The following is a 7272-nucleotide window of genomic DNA, read 5'->3' as shown; positions in this document are numbered from 1 at the left end:
ATAAAAATGAACGCCAGTTTGTATTATCTATAGATCTAATCGTTATCTAAATCAGTATTTTTAACTATAAATCATTTTGATCACATAAATCCACACCATTCTAGTCATTTCTAAAGCCTTATCATAATCATAATCATGAAGATGGTTTCTAAGAGTATTTTTCAAGTTTGGTTGCTGCTTCCTTTTGCAATAGTTGCTTTCTGTACTATTAATAAACGTAATTAAATTCTCAACATCATCTGAAATGGATTGCTAGCTAGCTCATCCTTAATCTTCTTATAACTTACTTTTTTTTTGTAATTTATTAATTTATTTTGTTTATGCAGAGAGGGTATTAGCAGCCAATACATGCTGTCCTGCAGGTAACCTTGAAGGCGTTTGGAAAAGTCTCATCTGTGACTGTGATCATAATAAGTACTAGTATTGTGCCCGTGCGCTGCACGGGATTAGATTGGTTGTCCCAAAGGTTGACGTCACCGAACTCATGTTAAACTGGATAATAACATGAAAGTTGTTTTATAACCTTACACAGTTTTCTTGCTTATGCCAGACCTGAATTCCAGGCCACCCTAAGCTATGGTGTATATTGGCAAGTCTTGTGCTAGGCCTTGATCTTGAATTTATATATGGACTTGCAGTTTGTCATATACTTGTGGGAATGTGAAATTTAGCTACCCAGTTATTATTATTATCTTACTATAATAAAGAAAAGGGGAGCTTTCAACCGTGGACTCCCTTTTTTACTAAATTGCCCTCGCTGATTTTCCTATCACAACCATGCAGCAGAGGGTATAATTTGAACTTGACATAACTACAGAAAACCAGTTTCGTTTTCTCTTTTCGTCTTCTGTCTCAACTCTTCTCTTTTCGTCTGAAACACCTCCACCATGAAAGACATTTCTGAAACACATCCAGCATGAAAGAAGAACAAAGGGTACTGAAAATCTGAGGCTTAACATAAGATTTCAATCCAGGTTAGTCGATTTTTAATCTTACTCTTCTTTAATTTGATTTTCAACTTATAATTTTGACCTAAATTTTAGTCAAATTCCTAACGATAATCTAAATTCATTTAAATTTGGGAATTCTGTCACCTATTTTCAAATTATATAAATTGGGTACCAAAATTGAAATTCAGGTTACTCAACTGCTTTTTGTGATTCTTAATTTCGGTTTCCCTTCTCAGTAAGTTTCAAATCACATAAACTGAATTGTATTTGTGCATTTTACTTCTAAAATTTGGGGTTTTATTTCGATGGGTTCATCTTTAGGAATGGGTAATGAATTAATGGGTTTGTTGTAGTTGTAGTTGTGAAATTATGATTTGTGGACGGTTAAAGGTGACTGATATGGAGAAGATGTTGTTATGACAGGGATTGGATGAATAAGTTAGGTAAGAGTATGATCTGTGCAGGCAAATGGATAATGGAGTTGTGATTGTAGGTGGTGGTAGTCTGAGATAATGCTGTGTTGCAGGGAGGCTACAGCACGAGGTTAATGGAGTTGACTGTGAGTGATTGTGATGATTGAGATTGAAGCTACTATGGACCTTAAGAGGCTTTGTAAATTTGTGAGCTTCAGTTTCTCTTTAGATTTTTGGTTCAAGCTATACATCTTTGATATTGCGGATTATTAAAAACTGCAGCATTGGTTTGTGGTTTTATAGTGTACTGCAAACTAGGTCAACAAATATGGATGTCTGTGTTCTTGGATGATAGGCTGATTGGTTGTACGAGCGACTGTAAAAATGGCAAAAATGCATCGTGAAACGAGAAATAACGGTGCTTTATAACTAATACTATGAGAAAGAGAACCATTTTCATCAGCAAATACGATAGTTATATATGATTAATGGAACTTAAAGTTGTTTCAATGATAATGGGATTTTTTCGCTTTCAAAGTAAATAACGCTTATGCTTTGCTAGCAGTTACAGCCCAGCAGCCGCATCTAACCTTTCATATATTTTCTCTAATAGGAAGTTCTCTAAGGATTAGGGGTAAATCTAAGTGTTTTTGTAGCATTAGAGGACTGGAAGATCATGGTTTAGGACATATTCTATTTTGTTTAGCTTTTGGAAGTGATTAATTTTACATTTTACAGTGTGTTGGTTTTGTATGAATAATGAATATGCTTGACATTTTATACAAAAATGCTTGACATTTTAGCCTCAGAACTTGAATTTTAAATCCTCATGCAATCGTCCTATCCTAATAGGGTTAACGAAAAAGATAACAATAAATCCACCAATGTCATAGTGCTTAGTTTGCTCACATATCCTTTGCCATAAATCTTCGTGGGTGCTCACAATTATAAAATACTTGAATGGAATTATGAATCTTCAAATAATTGATCATTATAGGTGGTCTTTGGTTGCATAATGACACATTGAAGTCGTAATTCATTTAAAAAGCTCCGTTCTTACTAAAGAAAAAATTGTATCATACTGTTTCTTTGATTTTAATCTAATTCCCATTTTTGTACTATAATGGTGTGGGTACATATTTAACCATCAACCACGTGTTTATGAAGAAATACGTAGAAGGCATGCGAATCAGGCCATCAAAACATGATGAGACACGCTTACAACCAAGAAGCATGTCCCATCAGTATCAGATCTTCGTCCAGATAATCCGATGGTAGAAAATTAAGGTGTACCGAAGTATGTTGTTACTGCGGAGCACCAAATAGCCCCCAAAGATCTATTTTCTCTTATCCCCAGAAAGAGCCAAGATCAACGGCGAGGAGAAATCTGACTGACACGGATGTGACAGGTGCAGAAGACACTTTTCTGACACGAGCAAACGTCTCAACTAAACGGATTAAACACTCTAAGCAGTGTCTGTGTCAATCAACCCATAGGACGAACGAGGAAAACCCTTCGTGATCAAGCATGGAACGCAGGGGGCATTGTAAAGGACGAAGACCTCTGCGTGATGGACACAAAGCACAAGAAGATAAGGTTACAACGGCTTCTCAAAAGTAGGACCCACGTTTCAACCCTATAAATACCCCTCTCCACTAAGAGAGAAGGGGTCGACCAATCCACAATCCTTAGAAGAGAACATAAGAGAGATAAATAGGAAGAGTAAGTAAATCCCCCTGCTTCTGCAGACTAATGTATACTCAAAATTCATTCGTCTTTGTAAACATTCAATACATAGTGAAACACCAACCTCCGTGGATGTAGGCCTTAGTGCCGAACCACGTAAATCTCCATCTTATTTATATTTCAGCACATTTATATTCATTACATATCCCTTATGATTCGTATTTGTGTTCGTATTTGTAGTCTTACTCTTCATACGATCATTTTCCTGATATTATTCGACTAGGCAGTGATGAGCCCGAGGGCTTTGAGTCGATGAACCGATAGTATCATTTATTTTATGCATGTGCCATTTAAGTCAAGAGTTTTTATTATGTGCGAACATTGTTTGTGAACACGTAAAAGCCCACGTGATTTATGTGTTCACAATCTGGCGCTAGAAACAGAGACTTTGTCCCGGTAAAAGATTTATCTTATCTTGTGATTTCACCTTAAACGCGCATTATAGCTATGCTCTATTATTTTTAGCAGCACTTATCTGTTTATTAGCCAATTAATTCTTAGGCTTCAGCGTGCTTTCAAAACCTTTTTTATTCTGGGTTTATGGTCTTTATCTTCAGGGACACCATTTCAAAGCAGACAAATCCACGGCTATCTATCACAGATTTGCACGTGCGACGTATTTTAAACTAAGTAAAAGACTTAATAATCAGATTCACGAGTTTTCGCTACGGATCTTCCTTTTCAAAAGATCTCCTATTTTTTTGTTCTTCACTGCGGATATAGATCCATGATTGTTTATTAGAGGATTTGTATTGCGAAAACAAGACCGTTGAAGTCTTTATGTTTTTCTTTTATTAAGGCCCTCGGGCAACTCATTTCTTTCTTAAGGTAAATATTTTTTATTCCACACATTTTTCGGGTACGAATGACACTAACCCGACCCACGTGGATATCTTTGGTTCTCTTTATTTGAAATTCCCCTATGCAGAAAGGACTCAAGATGGAAAAGACACTAGAGGCAGGAAAAACCAAAGCCTCATCAAAGGAAACACCGAGGACTACCCCGATCAAGACCCGAAGTAAGCAAAAAGGAGACAAAGCTAAGACAGCTAATCAGAGGCAGGATGCTGCGTAAATCACCTCGCCTATGAACACTAACTCTATTGCAGCCGCGGCTCTCAAAGCAGCAGCTACGAAGAGCAGTGCGACTGCTGCGGCTCTCCAGGCTGCAGAAGCTAACAAAACTTTGGTTACAAACCAAGTACATCAACAAAGACAAGGGGTGGCAGAATCTATGACACATCAGCCCACACACCCGCCATCCTTCGGAATGCCGTCAACGAACGGTCAGAATCAAACTATACCAGTAGTTTTAGCACTGCGGGTGGAAACTCAACCGAGGGGACCAAACTTGGAGATACCAACAATCGAAGCTGATCCTCTACCACCCTTAATACACACAGTAGATGAAGGGGGTACCATGGACGTAGGGGTACAAGAAGGAACTCCCAATCAGGGGTCTAACCAGTCCCATCGACTGATGGCAGAGCTCGAAGAATTTAAGAAGAGCCAGCAGGTCTACGCAAATGTCGTAGCTCTGCTGGCCAGAGAGAATCAATACTTAAAAGATCGGATTACCCAAAGCACGAAGACCAGCCAACAACTGGACGAAGCAAATTCTAAGGCACCACAGCCTAATCGAGACCGAAGAATCATCCTAGAAAACGCCACTAGAGGAAGCAGTGCATCTGATCTGGATTATGTCGCCGAAGACTCAGATTATTATGACAGTGAGGACCGAAGAAAGAAACGCTCAACTGAGCATGAGAACGTGGGACATTACCGCGCGATGGAAGAGCTGCGTGATGAGATGATGGCTGAGATCAGGCAGTTAAAAGCCAAACAAGGCGGAGGAAGGCTAGAAGAGGTGATGAACGAGGCTAAATCCACGCCCCTAACTGATCGCCTGACAAACACCCCCATTCCGCTGAAGTGCCCTGTCCCAACTTTTGAATGCTATGACGGATCCAGTGATCCCGCGGTACATATCCGGTATTATAATCGTATCTTAGCCCGATGGATTTAAAACAACGCCGTCCTCTGTAGGTATTTCCCATCAAGTCTGAAGGGGTCGGCTTTGTCTTGGTTTGACAACCTGCCACCTGACGCCATCAATTCCTACGATCAACTCGCTGAGAAATTCTTGAGAACCTACATGTACAACAAAGCTGTCAACACCGGAATGGATAAACTATTTTCACTGGCAATTGGTTACAAGGAGAATACAAGGGAATACACCAACAGATGGCATAAGATCTTCCAAGCTATAGGGAGTGTAGATCCCGTAGTAAGCATCAACTGCTACAAATAGGGATTAGACCGAATGAGTCCACTTTTTGTTGAGATCCACGGAAGCGTACATAAAACAGAAGGATATCTTCGAATAATTATTGAGAAATATGCTCGTCTTGAAGAAATCCAGCGTGATAACCCGAGGGAACAAACACAAAGGTCTCACCGTACCAATTCCGCAGAACAAACCAGCGGGGCCAAAAGCAGTAGCTCAGTGGAACGACCGCACGAAGATAGGAAGGAACGAATAGATGATCGACAAAAAGGCGATCGAAAATTCGAAGATCAGGTTTATACGAAGATCAATGCTAACCACGCTCGGATCTTGCGAGAGATCAAAGGAAGGGAAAATTTGGAGTGGCCATGGTCTAAGGGAAAACAGCCCCCAAGGACCGAGAAGTCAAACGATTACTGTGAGTATCATTGCTTCAATGGTCACCAGACCGAGAAATGCAAAAACCTCAAAAAAATGATCCAAAAGTTGATTGATGCTGGCGAACTCAGGAAATACATACAAAAAGAAGTCACCAAGGATAGATCCAAACGAACCAAGCAAGTCCAACTTCCAGAGGGAAACAACACAATCAACACCATTTCGTGTTCCGAAGCCGTAGGACCCTCACTTACAACACAGATAGGAAAGAGGCTAAGAAAGCAATTCGAAGATCACTGAGAGTTATATAAGATTGATGGCGTAGAGGTGGACGAGCACGAAGAGTGGATGGACGCACCTATCATTTTCGATACTGAAGATATCGAATAAGATATGGAAGACCATAACGATCCCTTGGTTCTCACACTACCAGTGGCCGGATGTAACCTCAAAAATATCCTCATCGACGGGGGAAGCTCAGTTAATGTTCTATTCTACGACACCTTCAAACGGATGAAACTCAATTATGAGCAGCTGATGTCCTCTTATTACACCATCTACGGGTTCAACGGAGCGCCCACAAATCCATTGGGAGACATCGTGTTGCAGGTGAACGCTGGTCCCATGAAGGTGGAAACACGGTTCAGAGTGGTAGACGCCCCATCCCCCATATAACGCCATTATTGGCCGAAAATGGGTACACAAACTCAAGGGAGTGGCAGCAACTTACTACCAATATCTCAGATTCCCTACACCCGAGGGAGTAATGGAAATCAAGGGAGACCGAGTCTCTGCAAAGGAGTACCAGGCCACTCAGGATCGTATTAACAACGAACAGGAAGAGCAACGAAAAACCCGAAGGACCAAAAACAAAGAAGCTGCGTGGCAGGTCCGGAAAGGCGTATAAATTTGGTGCAATGGAAACGGGCCTACAGTAATACCGCAAGTGCACGGTCGTCAGTTGTAGCTCGTGCAAGTACGGGTCGATCCACAGAGATTGGGTGTGTTTCGGAAAAGTGTCTTAGCTAATTGGGTTCCTAGATTTGCTTTAGGCTTAGAAGCCTTTTGGCTTAGATTGGGCTTTGAGTACTAATGGGTTTGAATGCCCTTTGAATGAATTGGGCTTAGTGGGTTTGTTAAAGATAAAATGAACTGAGCTTGGGCTCAGTTATCTTTGAAGTGCAAATGGGCTTTGGTTCTAGAAACTGGTCTGAGCTTTGGGCTCAACAGTTCAACTAGGAGTTGGGCTTAACAGTTCACTTGCAAGTTGGGCTTAGTAGTGAACTAGGCTTTTGCCTTAACTGGGCCTTAGTGAACTAGACCTTGGTTTTGGTCTTACAGTTAAGAATCTGGGCCTTTGGGCTTCACTGAGTTGAACTTGGGCTCAAGAATGAAGTGAGCTTTGGGCTGTAGGAACTGTGGACTATGGACTTTGGAGCAGCAGCAGCTGCAGAAAGGCAGCAGCAGCACTTTGGCAGAGCAGCAGGCAAAGAAGTG

At 40.8% G+C, this 7272-nt stretch overlaps 1 long non-coding RNA gene across 1 annotated transcript; it reads left to right on the top strand.

Annotated features, from left to right (window-relative positions):
- The first annotated feature begins 840 nt into the window (after positions 1–840).
- On the top strand, positions 841–2165 carry LOC113328286. Its single transcript, XR_003349340.1, has 2 exons — positions 841–974; positions 1374–2165. It is a non-coding gene; the product is annotated as an uncharacterized LOC113328286 (long non-coding RNA).
- Positions 2166–7272: the final 5107 nt, after the last annotated feature.

The sequence above is a fragment of the Papaver somniferum genome, unplaced genomic scaffold, assembly GCF_003573695.1.
Source record: "Papaver somniferum cultivar HN1 unplaced genomic scaffold, ASM357369v1 unplaced-scaffold_107, whole genome shotgun sequence".
In the NCBI taxonomy this organism is placed as follows: domain Eukaryota; kingdom Viridiplantae; phylum Streptophyta; class Magnoliopsida; order Ranunculales; family Papaveraceae; genus Papaver; species Papaver somniferum.
This window is presented reverse-complemented; position numbering and strand designations above follow the sequence as displayed.